The following is a 25408-nucleotide window of genomic DNA, read 5'->3' as shown; positions in this document are numbered from 1 at the left end:
TAGAATTCAGTTATAATCTTCCTCTCAGCTGAGGCTTGCATCAAGCCCACGTTCATCAGGAAAATAATAATAATAATAATAATAATAATAATAATAATAATAATAATAATTTTTGCATAGATTTTGGTAAAAATGCACCAAAACTTTGTTATGGTGTCAATGATATCAACATGTATGATATAGCATACGAATAAACAGTGTGTGAGTCATATATGAACTACTCTTATCGTGCTTTAAATGTTTATCAATCTGTATATTGATTCCATAGTATGAATTGGTTGATTTGTTTGTATTTTTAGTCAAAGATATTGATTAAATGTTCAAATCCATCACATTTATTTTAACGCAGTTGATGCATCTACTTAATTTGACATTAGAACGGTTTCATTCTGTTCTGGTTGATTTGGTGCTGTATTTAACTTGTTTTAAAGGATTTTTTTCACATTAACCAAGACTAAACTTAAAAATTTAAAAGTAAAAAATTCTGTCATCATGCAGTCATTACTTAATCATTTAATGTTTATTTTGTTTATCGTGAGACACAAAATAACTACATTTTGTGAAAATAAATTATTAGTAACTACACAAATATATTCAAAATTGAAAGTATTCATAAAGGTTTGCATTTCTAAAGCTGTAAATATGTAAAAAACGTCTACATTTTAGATTATGCCAATACGTCTAAGTGGTAAATTTCAGCCTCTACCCAAAAATGTAAGACTGGGTGCATTTATGGTGTATTTGGAGCTAGACAGATGTCAAAAGGAAGAAAAAAAAATCTGTTTTGAGTAAACTATTCTTTTAAACCTTGATGAGGAGTGTAATTACAAGCATTTTCTTTGGCACTGGCAATAACGTTGTTCACTTTTTTCGCTCTGATAGTGCCTCATTCAGAGTCACATTAAATCAGGCTAAAAACATCTCATTGAGACCAGTAGGACAGAGACGTCCCAGACGACAGGAAGCTGCTACCTCAACTCCACCTCCCTCGCTCCTCGTCTTTCATCAATATTACATTAGGTAACCCAAGACGCTCCCAGTCGTTTTTCGCAGATTTAAGTTATACCGAACCTGGACAGAAAGTGAAAGAGTCTCATCTAAAGCTATGTCCACTCATTCATTCATTCTCATTCTGGAGGAGGAAAATCAATCATTCCATTCTCCTTGGATGGCTGCCCATTGTGAATGGAGCCCCGTCTGAAATGAAATAAACATTTTCTTTCTCTAGATTGCCAGCTATGATAGATTTGTGGCAGTACAAATAGATTGAGGTCCATTTTACAAAATGGAAATGCTGGACCTGTGTCTGCTAATCAACTTATTTCAACAGCTTTCACACAAGACTTGAATTATGCCCTCAAATACTAACAGAAAAGCCTGATCCAGTTGGTCAAGGAATTGTATGTACAGTCCAGTTACACCATTAAACTTAATTGTAATTCTTGCTATATCATACTGTATTTTTAAGTTAGATTGAAGGTGAGGTGTGACAGATAATATATATATATATATATATATATATATATATATATATATATATATATATATATATATATATATATATATATATGCAATTACAATAAACCATTCGTAGGTTGATTTCCCTGAATAAACACTGCCACTATTAACACATTGATCTGTTTGTAACATAACTGAAATTCAGTCACTAAGGTTAGGTTAGGGTTACAATTTTAATTGCAAATTACAACATTTTAAATGTCATTTACATTACTTTTGACTACAACTAAATATATTGCTGATTACTAAGTTATTAGATGAATAATTACTAATTAACTTGTTATGTTTTAACACTAATATCATTGAGTTTAATTTAAAGGGATGGTTCACCCTAAAATAACAGTGAGGTACAGTTGTATACAATGAGCTTTCAAAGCTCTGGGATTGTTCAAAGTCACTAAAGATAAACAGCTTTGACAGTTAAGGTCTTAATGACTGGCTTAATGAAACAGCCATTCATGTTCCTCCGTCATCTTCACTCACGAGGAACTGCAGAGCCAGTTTTCCACAACTTTGTTGTTTGTTTTAAATTTATTTCAGAATTTCTTGCTTCTGTGGTTGACTCTAAACCCTAAAACTGTGTCTGAAAAAAATAAGGGAGGCACAGTCATTCCCTGTGGTTTTGACTCAGTGCCTTTAAGATTGATAAAATAAATGACATTATAAAGATGTAACTTTTAACATGCTTAAAACACTTTGAATGACACAATGTCAATTTACCTGCCTTCTTGTCCTAATGCTTTTGCCAACAGTTATGAAATTGTGTTCTGGCAGCCTAAAGTCAACTACTGTACGGATACATTACCATATAGCATACATATGTCAGCAAAATGTCTATATATGGGTTACTCAGATTTTCTTAAACCAAGGACCCCTTTCATAACCCTAAACTGTAAGGGCCCTTCCCCCAATCCTGAAATATAAGACATCAATCAATCAGAAAAATCACTGTTACCATGGAAACGGGACTAGTGCCTAGTTGCCCACTTCGATTAAGTGTTGTGAATGATGCAATTGAATGATATATTAATGAATATTGCATTTATATACTTATATTCAATGATGTAAAGTAAATTGTTTAATAGCGTACCGTTGTTGCAGATTCATCTCTACATATGTTAGCTTGTCATGTTATTTGGTAAGATATTTTTTTTTTCCATTCAGAAATTTAATGTGGACTCTGGATATTTGAGGTGCACCCCCAGTTTTAGAAATGTTTGTCCATACAGGTCCCTGCTGGATATTAGAATTGCATTTAGCAGCACTCTTTCAAAATGATAAGATGTTAGTATTAATACGAAATGTTTAAAACAAAACACAGTGCTTTCTAGATGATATACTCTTTCATGGACATCTCTGTGATGTATCTGGGATTTGAAGTTCCCATCGTTTTTCAAAAATCTTCCCGTTGAGTTTATAGTTAAAAGATAACACTTTACATGAATGTCTCATTTGTTAAGGGTTTATAAAGGGGTTCATTAATACTAATAATTCATTTACAAATGCATTATAAATCATGTGGTTATAACAAAATGCTTTCATACAATACCTACCAAAACAGTGAGCCATTTTACCTCTCATGTTATAAATGCTTAATTACACTTATTCAACATTAGTAACCTATGAAAATGTACCTTAATGTAAAGTGGACACATTTGAAGAATTTATTAGGGAATTGACAACATTAGAAACCTATGCAAGTTCACTATGGTTCAATGGTCATCAGGCTTCTTTATATAATATATAATGTAAATGAGCATTGAGGCAAGACATTACAGTAATTAAAATGAACACAAAATGGACTGGAGCAAATAACATTTTAATCTCACTGTAATAATAAATTGTTGCTGCATTGTGACATAAATCGTGATTTAGGGCATTTTATGTTTTTTCTTGCATATGATAAATGCATAACAATGATTTATAATGCATTTGTAAATTACTTATTAGTCATTAATGAGCCCCTTTATAAATACACAATGAAGGGAAGATTAATGTAAAGAGTTACCAGTGTTACATTACAAAATTACTTTAAAAACACCCTTGCTTTCAGACAAAAGGTTATTATTTATGAGGAGGGACAGTTACATCTTTAATCACTTGCTTACTTGTGACAGTTAGCTGCAAAGGTGTAAACAGGTGTAACTTTTCTGTGATCAATTAGCAGAGTAAATGTTCCACATCACGTTTTTCTCCTCTTGTTCCCTCCAAAACAGAGTAATTTCCTCTGAAGGGTTTTGAAAACATCAGAGTTGAGGCAGTGGATTTAGCCTGGAGATGTTCCCCAGGCAATAGAATGACTAGTCAAACATGCTCACAGCAATTCTAATCTTGCTCTGGGACATGAAAGGCTATTTTTACACATTACCCTGGTTAGAGCTCTTTCTTCTTTGAAGCTCTCTATTGGTCTTAGCAGAGTTGCTCTGACAGCTAGCATTCATATTCAAGATCAGTTCTCCCTGAGAAGAGTTTCAGATTCACAGCAATGGGTGATTAGATCTTTCTACCAGAGTCTGTGTTAAAGACATACACTTGCAAAACGTCTTGTAAAACTAAACATCTTTTACAAAACTATGTCTTGTACAAGTCATTCAGAAGGCTTTAGAGGGGATGTGTTTGAGTGTTAAGTTTTAAACATTATGATTTCTATAGTGTTGTATAGTGTACTTTAAACATCTAATCACAGAACAGGTGGATTAATTGCAAGATCCTTCTCCTCCCCAAATGTAAACATAGTTAGATTCTAAAATTAAAGGGGCATTCCGTAGTTCTCTAGCTAGCATTAGCATTGCTCTTCTTCATGTGCTTTAAGTACCGATGTGACAGTGGTGTTAGACGCTGTACTACCATCTTTATACGTGGATCAGCATGATCGTCTCTGCTGCCCCCGCCAGGTCTGGAATATCATTTGCATCTGGAAAATGTCAGAGTTTGAGGTAATATCTAAAGTTTTATTATTCCTATAATATAATTTATTTGCCTAAAAACGTACATCAGAAATCAAGTGAACATGCTTCTACTGTTAAGGATAGATTATTATTGTCCCTCGTACAGAATGTCATGGTAAAGGAAAGATTAGAATTGTTTTTGATGATCAAATTTAGCATGTCCATGAAAACTGTATTTGAATTCGTTTTATTTCCAAGTAACCAACGTCATGGTTTACACAAAATCCACAACAATCACTGTACCAAGCTACTTTGCACTAAACTAATGAAGACGTAGATGCCTTACCTTTACCAATGTTTACTCTAGTTTTTTTGCCTTTGCCGGTCTTTCTGTCTTCATGCTTGAAGCAAGTTGCTTCAGACCTTTTTTTGCTTCTTCGGCAGTACAGCTACTGGATCTCCTGTTGCCTCCACTGCTAAAGCACAATAAATAATTATGTTCCATTATATTCTGTCACCATGACAAATTTCCTTCTGAGTGTAAGCATGCTTGGCAGTAAAGCTCATTCGGATTTTTTTCACTCTTTTTCACTCTTCGCATCACCAAACAACAATTTTCTAAGCATAGCCAAGTGTATCTACACAGGCGGCAGCCAATTAGCATGAGGATTCTCTTCTTCGACGTTTAGTGAAACACCACATGTCATGTGATTTCAACATGGCGAAACACATTGAAGGGGGTGACCTGCACCATGTAGAATAAAACACTTTTTATAGAAGACTATTATGAGTACAGTCTTCATCTCATCTGAGTGTACAACATTCAGATCAAACTTCACAAAAACATGTTAATGTGTAAAACTTTTTAAATTGGCTCCAAACTACTGAATGCACCTTTAACTTCTCACACAAACTCATGCACACACTGTGGCAACACAAGAGTTGGAAGAGCATGGCCAAAGCAATGGTAAACAACATATTTCACGATACATTTTTCTAGATAAATAGAGTTGCTTGAAATGAAAAAAGTCAACCTAAAATGCAAATTAATAAAGGCCGTTCATAGAGGCGCATTTTTTTTTTTAACATTTTTTTAATTTATTTTTTTAAGTTAGTTAGTTTTTTGTTTTAAATCTTGAGCTTTTTTGTCCCGAAGATTCTGAGTGATCGAGTCTAAACTTTAAAAATAGTATTTCTCCTCATTCTGAAACAGCTTTCATTTACACAAGTAGCTGCTGCCTCTCAGTTTTCATAAAGTGTTGTCAAAATCTTCTCTGAGAGACATATTTCATCTATGGGTCTAAGTTTTCAGAGTTCACAGATTTCCGTTGCATACTGTTAGTACTAGATAAATCCATTATAGGTCAACGTACCCTTGTGTGATTTCATCCCTTTTGGGACCCTCTCCAACCCGGAGTGTCATGAATTGAAATTGTACATGCCATCTATCATAAATACCCTGCCTATCCAGTTTAAAGTCGACATACACTGTATGGTTGAATCCCATGAACATGCAGCAGTTATTGGAATTAGCATGCAAGTGCATTTATTGAGAATATAAAAAGTAGGGTTGTGGTGAGAAATTTTAATTATTAAACATAAATGATCCTTGCAGTACTTCTGAGAAAGCATGTCCACCATAATAACTACACAAAAATAAATAAATAAATAAGCAAAAGTTGTTAGACTAATTTAAATCAATATATGTCCTTTTCAGTTCAGTTAGGAAACTTCACATGGTGCAGGCCAATAGGTTCAGTTCCCGACACTCCTACGTAAACAAATCAGGAAATTACACCCTTCTGTCAAAACATATAAAAACAGTACTCACCACAACAGCTTCAATTCAAGCTCAGCAGCGCAGCCTTGCATAGCTTTCACCCTCCTCCTCCCCACCTCAACAGGTCTAGATCTGCTTTACAAAGGGGGGGGGTTTGTGATTTTGTTCAGTAGCAGCAGCATGTCTCCCGTCAGAGATGCAGCACATTTCCAACAGCTGCAGCATATTGACTAATGTCAAGCAGCAGCAGCATCTCTCTCTCGTCTCTCAAATGTGATGTGGTGTGAGCTGCAAGGCGATCGTCTAGATTTGCGACTGCTATCAGGTCCTTCACGTATAACGTGTGAGGAACAGCAGCTGGTGGAGTTTCTGGTGCCCCTCTATGGTAAGATGGTGCCCCCCTAGGGAGCTGGTGCCCTACGCAGACTGCGTAATATGTGAATAGGGAGCGATCATGAGATTGGGTTGGATTTTCTCTTCGCTTTGCTGCATGAGCAATTGATATGTTATGATATCCTTCTCTTCATAAAGTAATATCCTCGGGTCTATTACTTGAAGACATTTAGATGTGCAATAATGCAAATTCATTTTCTTCAGCATCTGCAGGAAATCACTTTAATTTGATTTGAAGGATTCATTCTCGAAATTTCTCAGAAAGGGGTGTGAATGCATGCAAGTATTAAAAGAGGGAGGTGAAACAAAATACTATCCTCCTTGTAACTCTGAATGAAGGCTCGCTTTAACATCTTGTTGCATGACACATATTCTTGTTGGTTTAATAGCAGATTTAGTGAGATTTAATAGGTCACAGCGGAGGTGGAACGATAAATATGCACTGCATCTCCAGTTACTAGTATTAACAGCAGGGTGGCGACTCTGGCTGTGTTGTATTACATATTAGTATGACTGTATCTTACTCTAGAGCATCACAAACCACATTAGTCTGAGTTACGAAAGCAAAACTTTATGCACAGCTGTTTATGTCATGATTATTAGCACAGTCACTATTTTAATCCCACCCCACCTATATTGAATCCATATAACCATTACATTACTGGGGCAAAGCTCTGTGGAAATGTCATTAGAAAATACATGTTAACTGTTCAGATTGGTAAGAAATGGTCAGCTGTATAAACAATGTCTGAGCCAAAAATGACTTTATTTTGTCCACCCTTGAAAGTGGCCCATACACAGTGCTTAAGGTGTTAATTATGTGCTATTTAATAGGCCTGGACATGGAAAATATTTTATATTTATGGGGGAACCCATGTCATAATCCCTTTAGACAGTATTTTGACCCTATAGGTGCTTTACTGCCTCGAAAAAAGAGAAAGCAGAAAGGCAAAGTGGAAAAATGTATTTTAAAATAATTATTTTCCCAAAAGGAATATTTTGTAGCCATTTACACTTACGTGTTTTTTTTTTGTTTGTTTTTTTTTTTGTTTGTTTTTTTTAAGCCAATGTCAATATTATTATTATTATTTTATTTCATGTAACACAAAGTAAGACATTTTTCATAATATCTGATCCACCTTTTTTTTCCATAAAATTATAGCATACAGTAACCAGGGGCTGTCAAGCTCCAAAAAAAAGGACATAAAAGCACCATTGAAATAGCCCATACAAACTGTGTTCTCTGTAACACATCTTCTGAAGCCATATGAAAGCTTTTTGTGAGGAACAGAAAGACATTTAAGTCATCAATTGAATCAAACTTAACTGTACATTAATGTTCCCTTTGTTAAGGGTTTCTAAATGGCTTATTAATGACTGATTATTCATTTACAACTGCATTATAAGCAGTTATAACAATATGCACATAAAGGGTATCTTCCATCCAGTAGCTAATCAGTGACCAATTTTACCTCACATGTAATAAGTGCTTAACAAATACACTTAGTAATACTTTTTTAAATAAAAAATAAATACATAAAATGCCCTAATTCCTGATTTCACAATGTAGCAAAAATAGATTATTATATTGAGATTAAAAGAAGGGATTATGTGTTTTTATAAATTACTGTAATGCACTGTATAGACTTACTTATGTTGTCACTTTTCTTGACAGGTTGATGTCCAAAGAATGGTGCTACTCCGAGTGCTTTCCCAACTTTCCTAGTCCTCTGCAAAAACACTTTTCAAGTCTTCATGCTCATTCACAGCATATATCATAAATAGTAAAGACTGATGACCATTAAACCATATTCAACTATGCATACAGTATGTAGGTTTCTAATGTTGACAATTTGTTAATAAAAGCTTTTAAATGCATCTGTCCACTTGTAGAGATGAACATGCATAACATGTAAGGTAAAGTGGCTTACTATTTGGTAGGTACTGCATAGAAGTCACCCTTTTTATGCATGTTGTTATAACTGCATGTTAATGATTTGTAATGTTTTTGTAAATGACTTATAAGCCATTAATGAACCCCATTTAAATCCTTAAAAATGGGAAGATTAATGTTAAGTGTTACCATAAAATCTTCCCTTCTGCCACAGCTCATTGGTGTTTCCGTCTATTTAAACTGGTGTGTCATGTTTTGAGACCTGAGAAAACCAATGGTTTTTTGTTGTATCATGTATGAATGAGAGTTTAGGTTTACGGCGGAAGGGATGATTCTCTTCTCTTCTCTACTCTTCTCTTCTCTTCTCTTCTCTCCTCTTCTCTTCTCTATTCGTATCAAGTATTGATGCTAACAAACTCTGCTAAACATTTATGAATCATTTTAGCACCTGCCTCCAGACACCCCACAATGTGCACTGTTTTACTTTCAGGTGTAGAAAATCTATAAGAGTGTGAAACAGATTGGGTTAGTGTTATCTGTTTGAATATTAAGCAAACACATACACACACATATACAGATGTTCGCATACATACACCAGCACTCATGCACACATGCTCATCCTGTGCCACAGTCTAATGTTATGCGATGGCACTTCCTTTAGTCTGTTTTGCAGAGCTGGGGTTCCTTTCTTCTGCAGGAAATGGATGCAGCTGATTATTAACTAGAATTCATCTAGTCTTCAGAAGAAGCAGAAGAAGCTCTGATGAATTCAGCGTGTATCCTTGTGCTTATGGGTAAATGCTTTAGTCCATATATGCTTGCTTTATTCTAGAGGGTGCTCAGGACAGGGCCACAGATGAAATGATTTATCAAACCTTCAGTTATAAATGAAATATAAAGCCCCAGGAATCTATTCTATAGCCTGTTTGGACAAGACTACACTAAACTCTACCTGATCTAGTCCTTAAAATTAGTTTTTGTTGGTGTAACTTCATTAATCTGCAATGCTAAACAATATTTTTGACTTGAATAAAATCTGTTAATTTAGATGTTTCCACATAGAGCAAATGTTAGATTACCTGATTTTTATTTATTTATTTATTTATTTATTTATTTATTTATTATTATTATTATTTATTTTTTTTTATTCTTTTTTATTTTATTTTATTTATTTATTTTTTTTCATTACAGTGTACATTTGGAGCTTAGGAAAATTCATATTTCATAAATAATTCTTTCATCTTTTCTTCAAAATATAATCAAGTGTATTTCTTCAAATGTGCATCTTTGTGTCTAACAGCATTTCTAGTCAAATGTTGCTCCAAGACGTCTTGCAGATCACCCACCACAGTGGCAGATAAATGAGGAAAATGCACAAGAAATACTGCCATTTGAATGGTTGGCCGGCTTTTCCTCATGTATTTGCCCCTTATTGATTAATATAACTAATATAAATGTTCTTGTCACACTGTCTGTTGCAACTTCACTATCGATTTATACCTTTTTCCCAACTTTCTCTGAAGAATAACAATTTGTGGTTGAAGTATTGCAGGCATCTTGTCTAATGAAAAAAAAAATCCAGTTGAGTTTGTCATTAGCATGTTGCTAAACTAAACTGCAACTTTCTGGAATTGGCACAATGACCTTATGAGCATGGAAATGCATAGTACGCATACACTACCGGTCAAAAGTTTTGAAACACTTACTCATTCTTTATTACAATTTTTTTTTCACATTTTAGAATAATAGTAAAGTCATCAAAACTATGTAATAACATAAATGGAACTATGAGAATTATGTTGTGACTAAACAAAATCCAAAATAAATCAAAACTGTGTTATATTTTAGCATCTTCAAAGTAGTCACCCTTTGCCTAGAATTTTGCAGACATGTACTCTTGACATTTTCTCAACCAACTTCTTGAGGTATCACCCTGGGATGATTTTTAAAACAGTATTGAAGGAGTTCCCATCTATTTTGGGCACTTATTGGCTGCTTTTCTTTATTATTTGGTCCAAGTCATCAATTTCAAAATCTTTTTTTTTTTTTTTTTATAAAATTTTAGTTTTATAATGAAATAAATTAATATGGTGGCACAATTATATTTTTGTCTACAAAACTAATTTCAAACATTTAAGCATACGCCTTCAGATCAAAAGATTTTTAAGATCATGAGAAACATTTCAGTCAAGTGTTTCAAAACTTTTGACCGGTAGTGTACATGTTGGGTTAAATAATCACCTTTAACTAACAGATTCAGTACATGAAATGACAGACATCCTCTGTTAATAAGAGTAGCTCAAAATCAATACCATCTTAATGGGGCTTATTTTTGTGGCTTCACCATTTTCTGCAGGCGTAGAGGAAAAAGCCAACCAGCAAAGTATGATAGCGACATAACACATAGCTCAGATTCAGACAAGTATTCATAGACTCTCATTGGCATCTTTTTTGGACTTTAATCCCATGTGTATGATATTGTCTCAGCTGGGCCATGGGGGTTGAATGTGAGTGCCGTTAGCACTGATGCCCACTGCTGATCCCTCCCACACTGGGAATCCCAGCCTTTGAAGTATTCTGGAGAATTTGCACAAGGAGATGGAGGGCTGGATTAAGACTGATCTGTGCTGCCCATCATTCTTTTACAAGGCCTGCTTTCCAACTTAGCAAACTCTACTTTGTTTGCTCTGTAAACAGATGTCTCTATGAGGTGGGCTCTTCTGGCTCTTTGTTGGAGGTTCCAGCACTCTGTCACAAAGCTGATCTGGATAGTCCTCACCACGCAGAGGAGGCATTCACCAGCTGGGTGGGTAATCGGGGACACAGGAACACCCCAAGGCATTTCACAGTTAGCGCCGCCACTTCAAATACTGCAGCAGGCCATGTGTCTTTAGCAAGACAAACTCCCCTGGTCCGTCACCATGTTACTAAATGAGCCCACCCCAATGCAGTCGCATACTCCCTTCCAGTGGAAAATCTGTGTCTTTACAATATACATCATTCAGTTTAACTACATGTTCGGGCTGGGCAAAATGAAGGTATAAACCGTGCAATGAAAGAAAGTGTCAGCTGGTAGAGATTGCTATAATTTGAATAGTTTACTGCTTGTTATTGGATTTTTTTTTTTTTTTTTTTCATTACAAGTTCAGGGTCAGTTGACAGCATATTTGTCATAATGTTGATTACTACAAAATATAATTTCCATTTCGTTTATTAGAAAAAAAGAATATAATCACAGTTATTGTAAGCCACTTGAAATGGAAGTGAATGGGAGCATTCTTAAACACTGAAATACACACTGTTTCAAAAGTATAGCAACAAGACCTAATATACTATATACGTGTTGACATCATTTTCATGTAATAAAATCGCTAATTAACCTTATCTGTGTACAGTTATATCCAATATTACAACTCACTGTTGTCATGACAGTGATACACCGCAATCTTGTAAATGCCATAACACTGGTAAAACCCTCATTTTATAACACTAAAATCATATATATATATATATATATATATATATATATATATATATATATATATATATATATATATATATACACAGTTGCAATCAAAATTATTCAACCCCCCCAAGACAGGTAAAATGTAAGCTTTTATGATGACCCAGAATTTTTAAACTTTACACCTATATCAGTTGAGTGACACATTCAAAGTCATAGTGTGAATATATAACCTAATATTTCTAAATAGCAGGATTTTTTTAAAAATACAGCCATGTCATAATTATTCAACCCCTATTGCATGTAGCTGTTTCTTAAATATGTAAGGCTACAAAACTAATTGTTTTAAAACAAAATTAAGTCATCAATCTGCAATGGCACTTATTTAAGTTTTAAAATTTAAGTTTAGAGTTGTAAGTAAAGTGTATTTCTATGCAAAAAATGCAATTAAAAATAATCTGTCTCAAAAGCTAATAGAGGAGATTATTTCATTACACAAGAAAGGTCATGGCTCAAAGTACATTTCCAAGGCACTTCAATTTCCAATAGACAAAGTTGGCAGCACCATTCATACATTTTTTAAATATGGTACAACAGCAACCTTCTTGGGGTGTGGAAGAAAGCAAAACTTCACCAAGGGAAATGTTGACTTAAATATTCAAGAAGTAATTAAGGAAGACCTGTGGAGTCCTGGAAGAAAGTTTTATAGACGTATGACACTAAACTGAAAATTAGTTTTAGACCCATGGGTCAGCAGTACGTCTGGAGTAAGATGACAAGGTGATGACAAGAACGACACCATCCCCACAGTCAAGCATGGAGGTGGGTCAGTCGTATTATGAGGGTGTTTTGAGGCTGCAGAAAACGGCTATCCTGACTATGTGACTGACGCCATGGATTCTTTCAGGTATCAGGCCATTTTGGCATGAAAAATGTGATGCCTTCAGTGTGTAAATTGAAGCTCGGTGATCACTGGACTTTCCAGCAAGACAGTAACACCAAGTGTTGGGCCTCAAGTATTCAGATAGAAGACAAAGGCAGGCCTAACACAGTCGTAAAACCTAACTGAGGCCCACATACAAAGTCATAAATCTTACTGATAAAAACTGTGCCAAAATCAAACAAAGGGAGTCCAAAACAGACTACAAATCCCATGAAGCCTTGCTCACTAAAGGATCGAACTCTCAACTCCTATTGGATGATGCATACGACAGAACACCCCTCAACCATGACGTCATCAGGAGTAGAAATACCTCTGAGATGCTTCCGGGATTTGCTTCCAGCAACTTTGCTCGCCATGTGTAGATGCAGCTCATCGCTGCTCTCAGGTGTAGCCTTGTGGCACAAGGAAGTAACATCCGACTTGAAACTGTGGCCATACAAACTCCATCTCACTGGACGAGTTGAGATTACTCTGTGTTCCACCGAACACTCTAACAGATCCGAAGGAGACCGCAGAGCAATCCGCATCTTCATCCGTTTGCCTACAGAAGTGAAGATTAATGATTTGTCTTCCATCTTCAATTAAGTCAACGTCACTGATTTCTCTGCCAGCCCGCCGAGAATCAGCAGCCGTACTGCCCGCCGACAGAGCGAGGAAACAGCCTCCCATCATCACCCGAGCCTCGAGGAACTGAGTCGGAGTTAAAGGACGGATGAACACACATTCGTCTGCGTCCTCATATGATTCATGTAAGAGGTTTACGTTTGGGCAGAGATAGAATATTATAGTGTGTTATTCTTGTGTATCAATGTTATTGCTTGTACAGTTTACGGACCGCCGAGTCCGCTCATTGCTGCTAATAATACTCAAGTTATTACTGTAATGTACTGTTATCATGAATGAGATCTGATGTGTTGTAGTCCAACCACATTGGACTGTTGTGTACTTCTGCCATTGTGGGTGAGACCGGCACACTGAGTTTATCCATTAAAGAACCAAAGACCGCGGGACGGTTTACGAGCCGTCCACCGCATCTCTGAGTGATAAACTAACAGCTGCTTTCTCTCCCACGATCGCGAAACCGGCTTTGGTGCCGCCACTTTACTCACTCTCTCTCGTACTAACCACACACACACACGCGACCCCTCACAAACATTCTCGCACGCACTTTTGGCTAGTAGATAACTTCATGATAAAGCTCAGCTTTGTCCCTAAGTTAACGTACAAGCAGAGACATGTGGTAAATGGGCAGACGCCATTGACCGGCTTCTCTCCGCCCACATTCGCGGCCATATTCTCTGGCCAGAAATCTCGCGTGACTCTCCACGAGAGTCACATCCGCCATTTTGAGCACGTCCCTCCTTACACACACACACACACACACACACACACACACACACACACACACACACACACATTCTCTCTCTCACACACACACACATACCTTCCTCTCATGTGTTATAGGCTTATTTTGGTTACCATATCTAATCATGTCACTGTTAATTTGTAGTTGTAATTCGGAAGTTTATTGACTGCATTGTATTGATTATTAATTGATATTACTGCATAAATAAACTTTGTTATATTTCAAAGAGAAGTGTTTTGGTTTGTTTTGCATACACTTGTGTCAAATGCTGACAGGGGATGTCAGTGCTCGGATTCAAGCCTTCATTGTTTCTTTTTGAAAATCGATATTCTTCGGATGTCGATTTTCCTAAGAGAACAATCTAATATTGAGACTGTTATACTATCTGGTTATTAGTCCCTGATTCCAGGGTGGTGCCCCGGAGATATTAATCCTCATTAATATTCTATTGATTTTTGATAATTGATAATTATCTTTGATGATTGTTGAATTTGAAGGATCAATAAGCTAGTGTTAATTTTAATCAATGTTTCATTGATGTTAATAATTAATGATTATCTTTGATAATTGTTGATTTAAAGGATAAAAAGCTAACATTGATTCTCATCAATGTTGTATTGATTTTAATAATTAATAATTATCTTTGATAATTATTAATTATTGCTAATAACCAAACCTGGTCTTGAACGTGGTGCACTACATTTAATGGTGCGCCGTGTGAGGTTTTAATGAGTTAGATTCTATTATTTAATTTCAATATTAATTAATAACTAAATAAATAATTATTAATTATTTCTGATAGTAACACTGATCTAAACAACCAGTAGAACCTACACCAAAGATACATCCAAGTTGTCCAAAATCTGGTTCAGGGATAGGTCATGAAATGCCCTTAAATGGCCCTTTCAGTCCATCATTAAAATCCCATTACAAACCTTTGTTGGGATATCAAGGAAGCAGTGGCAGCACAGAAACCAAAGAATGTCAATGAGCTGGAAGCTTTTGCTCATGAGAAATGTGTACAAATTCTAATAGAGAGGTGTCCAAAGCCTGAGAACCCTTACCTGAAACATTTATTTGCTGTTATTAAGGATAAAGGATGCTCCACAAATGATTGACTTTGGGGGTTGAATATTTTTGACATGACATTTGTGGAGAGAATTAGTAATTTTTTTATTTTAAAATTTGGGTAAACTGAACTCTTTGTTCTCAAAATCACTCAAATGTGTATTAAAAACGTACTTTGTTTACTGAGGTTTTAGTTGATGTGTTTTAATTCACATCACCAGAATGTTTTGATGGTCAGGGGGGGTTGAATAATTTTGATTGCAACTGTACGGTGTATCACTGTCATGACAACGGAGTTGTAATATTGGATATAACTTTACACAGATAAGATTAGTTAGCGATTGTATATTTTAATTGTAAATGCATTGCTATAACTGCAATTTTTTGCTTGGGGGTTGAAATTATTTTTGTGGAAATCAGCATTATGCCACAAATACTGCAAATTTGTGAGCTTAATTTGTGTTGAACCTGGTAAATTCCTTTAAATCATGACACATACTGTATGTGTGGGTGCTTCCAGTAGACAGCTTTGTCAATTATAATGGGCACCATTTATTTGTGTCATGTTGCGAAATGCCGCTCATGTTTGTTTAGGTTGTTTATGATAGAAATGATGTGTGATCACTGTTGTGCATATGTTGGCTATTATACAATGACTTTAAAAATAGCTCATACAATCATATTTAAAACGTATTATGGGTTTGGATCTTTTCTGTTATGATGTTATGTAGGCCTAATGTTTAACAGCTTTATTGCACTGATGCCAGACTTATTCACTTATTAGGAATCACATCTTTTTCTTTGCATCCATCAAGTTCCAAATGTAAAATTAAGAAAGAAAAAAAGAATCAATTGAGATTAAGTTCCTTTAATTTGTAACCCTAACCCTTGATTATATATAAAAAAAAATAAAAAAAGAATTTAATTTTTTTTTTTTTTTTTAATAATATTAAAATTAAATAAAAAAAGATCTATTATTTCATGGTTATTTAATAAAAATAATTTAAAAAAAAAATGAGTTTGGGTTGATTTCCAGCCAACAAAATCTATATTGTGATATATTCTGTATCCATGATATAAAAATAGTTATACCATGTTATAAGATTTTGGTCATACCATCCCACCCTTACTATATGCATATATTGTCCCAGTCTCGGTTGCATAGCTTATTGTTTTACGTAACTGGACGTTCTAGCTGCTCTATTTGGCCAGAGGGAGGGTCGGATGGGGTCTTTGATGAGATTCCCTGCTGGGTGGGAGTTTGGGAGGGTAAACAAACACATGAGCTAACTAGCATAAACTTGTGCAGGGCTGGCTTGATAGATAGAGGAAGGGACAGAAGGAAAGTAGCACCTTGGGGTAAAAAGCTTCTATTTGACTAAATTTGAGAGCCACGAGAGAAGAGATGGTGGTTAAAGAGACCAATTGATAGTTTAAACAAGTGCTTGAAGATGTGGGCTAGTAAAAAGAGTGCAGGTTTGAAGCCGACAAGGAGTGATCCAGTGGGTAGTTTATATTTTAAATACCGATTTATTTTTTTATTTTATTGATTTATTTATTTTTTCTGAAGGGTTCGATTTGGATTAGAAATGCATGAATGCGCAATAAAAAAAAATAAAAAAAAAGTGAAATGGGTCAGGTCTAAGTTCAAGTCAGTCATTAGGGGTCAATGCAGTCTATGCCATGTGGTCTTTCAAATACTAACTGCCCTCGTGGAGAATTACCCTGCTAATACACCTGCATCAAGGTGTTTTCCACTTCAGTGAATACATTAAGACATAGTGAAATGTGCAATGCTGAATAATCAATCGTTGCAGTGTCACCATTATGGTTTGCTGAGCATTATTCTATGACACTTAGTTTTATTTAATCCAGTTTAAGTACTGTACTGTCAAATCCTCATGACCACTCAGCAAATGATCCAATACCAATAGCTAGTATTTTCCAATTACAGGTACATCCTTTATAGTTCCTCAGTACATTGTGTGAATGTACAGCTTATAGGTATACTGTATGTTATATACTGTACTGTATATAGGCTATGTTGAAATACACATTAAATATTTTAATATAATTTGCATTTAAAAATAGCGATTCATATGAGCTGTAAGGCACAGTACTGTTATACAAAAGTTGAGAAGGTACTGTAATTATTTTAGATGTTTATTCTTAATAAATGGAGCAGTATACCAACACATTATTTATAACACAACCTGTTAGAATTAATAATTTGTTTCTATTACTGATCCATATATAAAGACTAAACATCTAGAATAAACAATGTCTCCGCTTTTGTATTGTCTTGAAGCTGAGTTTGCTTTTCAGCTCTTTTGAATGCCTTTGTTGAAATTCACATTCCAAATTTATTTTATAGCTATAAGCTGCACATTCCCACAGTGTACTAAGAACTTATGAAGGATATAATTAGCAAAATACTAGCTATCTTAGAGGCAATCTTGGGTGCTCCGTTCGAGCACTTGCTAACAGTTACTGATAAGTTTTTGACTCTCAAGACAGCACTGCTAGTGAAGTTGGCATCGTTTAAGAGAGTCCTGCCCTGTTGGTCAGTCCTTTGTGTATGGATTTTGCACCAGGGTATTCAAAGATTGTGTTAAGACCTCGTTTGGGCTATTTGCCCAAAGTTATTTCTACGTTGTTTCGCTCGCAGACCATTATTTTTCAGGATTTCTCTCCTTCCCCATTTGAGTTGGAGGAGCATGAAAGGTGACATGTGCTTGGCCCAGTTCAGGCGGTGCGAATTTATGTTGACCATACTAGCCAGTGGCGTAAGTCAGAACAGTTGTTTGTGTGCTTTGGTGGCCGCAAACAGAGGTGTTTTGGTGCTAAAGAAAAGACTGTCTCATTGGCTTATTGATGCAATTTTGAGTGCTTACGAAGCATGCAGTTTACCTTCACCTTCGGGTATTCGAGCTGATTCTACGAGGAGCATGGCATCCTCATGGGCTTTAGTTAGAAGAGCGTCCTTAGAGGACATTTGAATGGCGGCAGGGTGCTCCTCTCTGCATACATTTATTAGATTTTAATTTGGACAAGGAATTGACTCCTGCTTCCCAGGTTCACTCTGCTGAAACAGGAGTAAGTTCAAAATAAAATTAATTTAGACACTTTAGCTCACTTGTGTGCCACTATACAGTATGCTTGCCACACGGGCTTAGGCAGTTGGCAGCTACTGTTCATGTGGCATGAATTTATTCATTCCCACAGCAATCATACACAGCTCGAGTTGTCCGAAAGGGAACGTCTCGGTTACTAACGTAATATTGGTTCCCTGAGGGGAACGAGATGCTGCGTAGCTGGCCATACTCTCTAGCAGCTGCATAGGCTCGAGCCTTTTGAAGAAAATCTGACTCGTTGGTGCAAAAGCAAGCGCCTTTATGGAGCCGGAGCAAAGATAGATGCAGCAAAAGAAAATAAAAGAATAAAAACTGCTGATAACCACATTAAATGAAAATATTTAAGAAGCTTCTTACATTTTGCACACAAATACAAACATTAGAAGAAATGAGAAAAAAAAATAATTAAGCTTATAAACAGGTGAATCCGTATCAGAAAGTTTTATGTTAGGCTTCACTAAAGGCCTATTTTGAGTACACATATTTTAGGATAATGTGGAGTACATAATTATTTAGTTAAATTACATGTGCAGAATTTGCAAAATGCAGTGGAATAAATAGCAAGAGCGAGTCTCTATACATTTTTAGAGGACAAAAGCAGAAAAAAATGTGCACATGTTTTAGTTTCTCTACAATCGTCTGTGTGAAGAAATATTCTGAATAGATTTACAAGTATTTAAACCTCTTTGGGGATAAAGGCTAAACCATGCAGTTTCCTTCATTGGTGATATGGATATGAATGTTGTCAGCTTTAAGAGATTGGCAGACGAGCTCTGCTATAAAATCATCACTTCTCTGGTCAGGAATTCAATACCACGCTCAGGTTGGTTTATGAATCCTTACGTGTGAATTGTGTGAAACATTTGGTGTTTATGTATTAACAGGCATTTTAAAAAAGTGGAAAATGTGTTTGATATAGTATCTTGGTTAACATTACTCACGACAAGATTAGATTTCTGAGATGCGCACAATTAATGTAGACTGAAACGGAGTCGAGACCGCATTTTCATTCATAAGGTTTATACTAGTAATATTGGCTTCACAGACTCATCATTGTTTTGTAATTTTCACTATGTTTATTTAAAATATTGATTAATACCTGTGCTCGTTGGATGATCAGTCTTCCGAATATTTTTATATTATTCTGATGAATTCGTTATTCCTTTTGAAGTCATTATTCGTGCCTTTCCAACTAAGGTATTCGGGCACATGCCTAGTTCCTAATAAGCCCACTGATCAAGCCGTTGAACCTCATGTTAAAAAATGTTAACTGAATATAGTCAACTCTACATACTGGATCTATTTTCATTGCAGGGAGAAAACGAATAGGCAGAGTCCAATGTGATTAAAGCTTGCAGGATTCAAAAATTAAATATTTAATTAACTGGTTTTGATATTTGACGTCTAAATCTAAAATAATAATAATAATAATAATAATAAAAATGTAAATTAAAGTTGAGGTGTTTATTTAGTAAACATGAGTAAATATAAGGTATTTATATTTTAAAAAGCATAGTAGGCTTATTAAGAAAACATGTGGGCTTAATTGGCTCGCATGTTCTTTATAAGCCCACTCCAGACTTTCCATGTTTGCAGTTAAATAAAGTAAATAAACTTTGTCAAAACAAAACATGAGTGTTCAGATGAGAGATTAATCTTTAACTTAATACTCATTTTAGTAGAAGGCTGTTAACATTTCTGTAAGAAAACATGTAAAACTTAGATTTGGGTGGGCTTAATTGGGTCACTTCCCCTATTTATCTCAACATGAACATTAGAGAGCTGAAATACCTTAATTTATGCAAGTTGAGCCAGTTTTTGGTCTGATCTGTGTTACAAGATGTCTCCTAAAGGTTACTCAGGTTAAATGGTATTTGATTAAAATCAAAAGATTTCCGACCCCTTTTCCCAGGGCTGCTTTGGTCTGGTGGGAATAGAGAGAGAAAAAATAGCCTCTATCACTCTGCCTCTCTCTCTCTCTCTCTCTCCCTCTCTCTCTCTCTCTTTCACGTGTTGTGTGATGGAGGAGAAAAAAGGGACCTTGAATGTATGTGTGTTCAGCTAGCCAAAAAAACAAAAACAACAACAACAAAAAAAGTAAATAAAAAAGCTTGCCACTGTTTATCAAGCCACAGAATATCCAATTAGCCCATGGCCTGCCTCCCAACCCTATTAACCTGCTCAGCTGTGAGAGCACTCAACAGCACTGCCAATATCTCATTTCTCCTGGCACTGATAAGATCGGCTCAAGATATTCAATGGGTTTCACTTCAGTTCAATCACACAGATGCAGAGACTTAACCAGCACTGTCTATATGGTCTGGGACCACCTCTCTGGGTCTCTTTCTTACTTATTCTTCCTTTTTGTCTTTCCACCATCCATTTAGCTCTCCCTCATGTTCCTCCAAACGAATGACAACCCACCCCCCCCCCAATAAAATGAGAGAGATCAAGAGAGTAAAATATAAAAAAAAAAAGAAAGCTAGACAGGACAGTAAGTTGCGGGGGACGGCTTGTTTCCAGCAGACAGAGATCAGGCGGAGGCAGCGTCTGACAGGAGGGAAACTGATTTTCCTTATCACGGCCTGCCCACAAAGGGCCAGGCCAGGCCCGCGTGATTAGCATTCCTTGGTGGAGATGTGTCAGCGGCGCTTCTATCACACAGACAGATTGAGCCTTTCAGTCAGACTGGCCGTTGACTGACACATGGCCCAGCCAGGAGGACAACATTGTTATTTGAGTTCAGAAATCAATTTGTATCAAATGTACACTGTAATTTATTTGTTGGCTTTGAAGGAAACCTGGCTAAGATAAATGGAAATGGACTGTTTTCTTCTTCTCCTCTCGGCCGTAGCGGAGCAGATAAAGTTCTTGTGAAACCTATGATAGTTCCAGTCAGAGCAAAAGTGACAAAACATGTTTAAAGTTGCGCAGTGATCTCTAAATCTCAAAAAGAACACCTTGTTGGACATGATAGAACATTTCTACCTTCTCCCTCCCCACTGTCACGGCAGCGCTGACATGCAGCTTTAGTATTTGTTTTTTTTTTCCTGACATTTCCTTTATCAGTCTCATCTCACAGCGAGAGATGTTTGTAGCTGTTTTTATATTTTCAACTTCTTCCCCAGCAAGCCTCCGAGCTCACAGATCAAGATGTTCTTTTAGGATTAAAAGATTAATTTCAGCCTCTCATGTATGAAGTCTCTGAAACAATATTCATGCATTGTGATATGTTTTTGAGATGGTCGCATCGTGTGATTATAAATAGGAATCTATCCATTTATTTGGATTTGGAATTGGAATAGAACATACTACAGAAGTATTGACACATTATATCACATGTGATAGTGTTTTAAGGTATTATTCTGAAATTAATATTTGATTTAATATGTTGTTGAGTTAAGAAGTTATGGTCCGGTTATAAGCTGCTGCACTGATGTTAATTCAAATGAACTGGTTTTGTTCAAGTAAAAAATTTCATCACTGAATCAACCTTAATATTTTAGGTTACACAGACAAAACTAATTTTAAGGGTTAGGCCAGGTGGAAATAGCTCCTCAAGGTAACATTTAGAGGTTACTGCTTTTTTACAATGCACTGTAAAAAAAAGAAAGAAAAAAAAAGAAAAATACATATTTTTAGTATCCTAAAAATTTGCTTCTATTGGTAACATCTAAATTAACTGGCTTTATATAAGTCAAAAATGTTATTGAATCCAAATAAATCAACATGACAAACTAGGTAACACATACATAAGTAATTTTTATGGGTTAGATAAGGTAGAAAAAGATCCATTGAGGTAACAATTGCAGGTAATTTTTCGGTGTAAATTTGTTCTAAAAAAAATAATAATAATAATAATCATGTATATTTAATAACTTTTTCCATTTACTTTAATGAATTTTACTCAAATTTGTATTCGATTTGTATTTGCTGAAGCACCCACAAATCATCACCGATCCTCTCCAAGTCTCCGTCTAACCATTAGACGACCAGGTGGAGGATTGGTGATGATCTGGGGGTGCTTCAGCAAGGCTGGAATCGGGCAGATTCGTCTTTGTGAAGGATGCATGAATCAAGCCACGTACAAGGTTATCCTGGAAGAAAACTGGCTTCCTTCTGCTCTGATAATGTTCCCCAACACTGAGGATTGGTTTTTCCAGCAGGATGATGCTCCATGCCACACAGCCAGGTCAATCAAGGTGTGGATGGAGGACCACCAGATCAAGACCCTGTCATGGCCAGCCCAATCTCCAGACCTGAAACCCACTGAAAACCTCTGGAATGTGATCAAGAGGAAGATTGATGGCAAGCCATCAAACAAAGCCGAGCTGCTTGAATTCTTACGCCAGGAGTGGCATAAAGTCACCCAACAGCAATGTGAAAGACTGGTGGAGAGCATGCCAAGACGCATGAAAGCTGTGATTGGAAATCAGGATTATTCCACCAAATATTGATTTCTGAACTCTTCCTAAGTTAAAACATTAGTATTGTGTTGTTTAAAAATGAATATGAACTTGTTTTCTTTGCATTATTCGAGGTCTGAAAACACTGCATCTTTTATGTTATTTTGACCAGTTGTCATTTTCTGCAAATAAATGCTATAAATGACAATATTTTTATTTGGAATTTGGGAGAAATTTTGTCAGTACTTTATAGAATAAAACAAAAATGTAAATTTTACTCAAACACATACATATAAATAGTAAATCCAGAGAAAATTTTTCCAGAGCTGTATATATATATATATATATAGATAGATAGATAGATAGATAGATAGATAGATAGATAGGATTATAAAAAATATCACTTTAATATAATATAATATAATTCTAACAGGTAAAGGATGGGCAAGGAGGAGGCAGGAACCGGCTGAACAGTAAACATAACGTTTAACGATAAAACACAACATAAAACATAAACAAACAGACACACATGCAGCACGGCCATGTGCGTCTCTCTCTCTCTCGAACCGGCATCTCCGCTGCCCTTCATCTCGCTCTACCACTGATCAGCTGATTCTTCGCCTGCCGTGCTCCATCACGGTCCGGCCAAGCCCTCCTCCTCATTACACTCCTCCCCCGCCCGATTCAGGCGGGGGCGCCAACGGTCTGACTAAATTCCCCTCCATCTCTGGAGGGGAGACGCTGCCTTTCTGTCAGCCGGTGGTCCACCCTGACTCCTGCGAACCTGGGGGAGAAAGGAGGGGAGGTGTGGGGAGAGGGAAAGGGCGAGCGGAGACACAGAGAGAGAGAGAGAGAGGAGAGAGAGAGAAGAACTTGCTCGCCGGCTCCTGGACGCGCTGTCGCCGGTCCTCAACCGCTCCTCTGCCCTCTGGTGGATGGCAGCTCGCTATTCCCCCGGTGGATGGCAGCGAATCCTCTGGCCCCTGGCAGACAAAACCACTTCTCAGCGGACGGCCGCGGTTCCTCTGGCTCTCGGCAGCCGGCAGCGACCCCTCCGTCCCTAGGCAGATGGCCGCGGCTGTTCCCCTGGCGTATGGCAGTGGTGAGGACTCCGCGACAGTGCATACCTCCTCCCTCTTGTGTTTCGGCACCACTCTAACAGGTAAAGGACAGGCAAGGAGGAGGCGGGAACCGGCTGAACAGTAAACATAACGTTTAATGATAAAACACAACATAAAACATAATTGAACAGACACACATGCCGCATGCGTCTCTCTCTCTCAAACCGGCATCTCTGGTTACCCCTTATCTCGATCTCCCGCTAATCAGCTGAGTCAGTGTCGGCCGTGCTCCATCACGGCCCAGCCACGCCCTCCTCCTCGTTACACTAATATAATATAATAGAGTATAATATAATATAGCAATTGTTATGCTTTCTACATGTTCTCACATATACAGTATATATATATATATATATATATATATAAACTTCAACACTTTAATCAAGAATAAAAAATAATAAAAAAACAATTCAGCAAAATATCATAAAGCATTGATTTCTTGATTTGCTTTTAATGTAATCCTCCATTATTTATGCAAATCTAATCCACACAAATGGAATCCACTCTTTCATTTGTTCTATCACAAACATCTGCTGAAGGGACAAGCTCGTACAGCATAATTGAATAAACTATAGAAAAACACAGCTATGTAAATGTGAAACTATTAGCTCCCTGTGTCCAGGCAACGTGATCTCATTCATTCGTATTTGCATGTAAATTGTGGCTTTAGCACATGTACATTTTCGTATATTTCCCACATTTTGGCATGGAAATGGACATTGTCAACATATTGACAGCATCTATAAATTCAAGATATAATTACAAATAAACAAATACAAATCCTTTGGATTTCCTAGAATATTGAATTCATGGAATCCAAAGGTTGACATTATTATTCATAGAAATTAAATAAATGTTATTTAATCAATGAATATATATATATATATATATATATATATATATTAAGAATAGATCACACAAAAATGAAAAATATGTAATAATTTGCTCACCCTTATGTCATTTCAAACCCTTATGACTTTCTTACTTATGCAGAACATCAAATATGTTATAATGAATATTCTGGTTCATCTTTTGAATACAATGGTAATGACTTTAAAGCTGAAAAAAGGACCCACATAAAAGTAGTCCAAGCAACTCATGGATCATATTCCAAGTCATATGAAGGCATTTGTTGAGAAACAACCTGAAATGCAAATTTTTTTTCAGTGTGAATCTTGACGTCTGTTGCACGTTCATGAGCACTATAAAAGAAGCTTGTTCACAGTGACAATTATCACTAAACAACACAAGTTCTCACCAGCAAAGATTCCAGCAATTTCAATCTTGAACGGTCTTCAGAGGATTCGTCCAGATTTGTACATCTCTAAAGTTAATCAATACATTGATTTTGTACGTTTCGGTTCCTATTCATATGTATTATAATGTACATGCACACTTTATGCACAAGTATTTAAATGAGCTCACCGTAGTCCA

This window comes from Myxocyprinus asiaticus, chromosome 15 (genome assembly GCF_019703515.2).
Source record: "Myxocyprinus asiaticus isolate MX2 ecotype Aquarium Trade chromosome 15, UBuf_Myxa_2, whole genome shotgun sequence".
Lineage (NCBI taxonomy): Eukaryota > Metazoa > Chordata > Actinopteri > Cypriniformes > Catostomidae > Myxocyprinus > Myxocyprinus asiaticus.
Note: the sequence above shows the minus strand (reverse complement) of the source record.